This window comes from Numida meleagris, unplaced genomic scaffold (genome assembly GCF_002078875.1).
Source record: "Numida meleagris isolate 19003 breed g44 Domestic line unplaced genomic scaffold, NumMel1.0 unplaced_Scaffold348, whole genome shotgun sequence".
NCBI classification, from domain to species: domain Eukaryota; kingdom Metazoa; phylum Chordata; class Aves; order Galliformes; family Numididae; genus Numida; species Numida meleagris.
The window spans coordinates 4,486-6,598 of record NW_018364574.1 but is presented as its reverse complement, the minus strand read 5'-3'; positions in this window follow the sequence as shown (position 1 = coordinate 6,598).

The following is a 2,113-nucleotide window of genomic DNA, read 5'->3' as shown; positions in this document are numbered from 1 at the left end:
GGCACTGGGGTCCCCAAGGATCCCGGCTTTGGGGTCCCCCAAGAGCATGGCACTGGGGTCCCCAAAAACCGTGGCACTGGGGACCCCAAAAACTGCAGCACTGGGAATCCTAGAGACCACAGCATTGGGGTCCCCAAAGACTGTGGCCATGGGGACCCCAAGAACTGTGGCACTGGGGTCCCCCAGAATCGTGGCATCGGGGTCCCCAAGGATCACGGCTTTGGGGTCCCCCAAGAGTGTTGCACTGGGGTCCCCAAAAACTGTGGCAATGGGGACCTCAACAACTGCAGCATTGGGAATCCTAGAGACCACGGCATCGGGGACCCCAAAGAGCATCGCAATGGAAACCCCAACAACTGCAGCATCGGGGTCCCCCGGAATCGTGGCACTGGGGTCCCCAACGATCACAGCTTTGGGGTCCCCCAAGAGCGTGGCACTGGGGACCCCAAAAACTGCAGGATTGGGAATCCTAGAGACCATGGCACTGGGGACCCCAAAGAGCATCGCAACGGAAACCCCAACAACTGCGGCATCGGGGCCCCCCAGAATCGCGGCATCGGGAACCCCAAGGATCCCGGCTTCGGGGTCCCCCAAGAGTGTTGCACTGGGGTCCCCAAAAACTGTGGCACTGGGGACCCCAAAAACTGCAGCATTGGGAATCCTAGAGACCACAGCATCAGGGACCTCAAAGACTGTGGCCATGGGGACCCCAACAACTGCAGCATCGGGGTCCCCCGGAATCGTGGCACTGGGGTCCCCAAGGATCACGGCTTTGGGGTCCCCCAAGAGCGTGGCACTGGGGACCCCAAAAACTGCGGCAATGGGAATCCTAAAGAACACGGCATCGGGATCCCCAAAGACTGTGGCCATGGGGACCCCAAGAACTGTGGCACTGGGGTCCCCCGGAATTGTGGCACTGGGGTCCCCAAAGACCACGGCTTTGGGGTCCCCCAAGATCGTGGCACTGGGGATCCCAAAAACTGCAGGATTGGGAATCCTAAAGACCACAGCATCGGGGTCCCCAAGGAGCATCGCAATGGAGACCCCAAGAACTGTGGCACTGGGGTCCCCCAGAATCGCGGCACTGGGGTCCCCAAGGATCCCGGCTTTGGGGTCCCCCAAGAGCATGGCACTGGGGTCCCCAAAAACCGTGGCACTGGGGACCCCAAAAACTGCAGCACTGGGAATCCTAGAGACCACAGCATTGGGGTCCCCAAAGACTGTGGCCATGGGGACCCCAAGAACTGTGGCACTGGGGTCCCCCAGAATCGTGGCATCGGGGTCCCCAAGGATCCCGGCTTTGGGGTCCCCCAAGAGCGTGGCAGTGGGGACCCCAAAAACTGTGGCAATGGGGACCCCAAAAACTGTGGCAATGGGAATCCTAGAGACCACGGCATCGGGGACCCCAAAGAGCATCGCAATGGAAACCCCAACAACTGCGGCATCGGGGTCCCCCGGAATCGTGGCATCGGGAACCCCAAAAACTGCGGCAATGGGAATCCTAAAGACCACGGCTTTGGGGTCCCCCAAGAGCGTTGCACTGGGGTCCCCAAAAACTGTGGCACTGGGGACCCCAAAAACTGCAGGATTGGGAATCCTAGAGACCACAGCATCAGGGACCTCAAAGACTGTGGCCATGGGGACCCCAACAATGGCGGCATCGGGGTCCCCCAGAATCGCAGCACTGGGGTCCCCAAGGATCCCGGCTTTGGGGTCCCCCAAGAGCGTGGCACTGGGGACCCCCCCCACTTTGGAGCGGTGAGGCCGGGCCAGGGGCTGCGTTACCTGGAGCACGTCTGCCGGACGCTGGAGCGCGTGGCGCGGCTGCAGGAGGACAACAGGCGGCTCCGGCAGTGGGGCGGGGGGGTGCGGGTTGGGGGGCCCGGCTCCTTGCGCGCCCCACATCGCCCCCAGCCCCACGGAGATTGGGGGTCGGGGACCGGGAGAGCGGAGCGGTTCCGGACAAGGTCGTGTTCCGACGGACACGTGGCAGGTGGGTGAGAGCGGGGCGCTACGGGGGGGTCTGCCCCATTGATGGGGGTCTGCCCCATTGCTGTGGGTCTGCCCCATTGCTGGGGGTCTGCCCCATTGCTGGGGGTCTGCCCCATTGCTG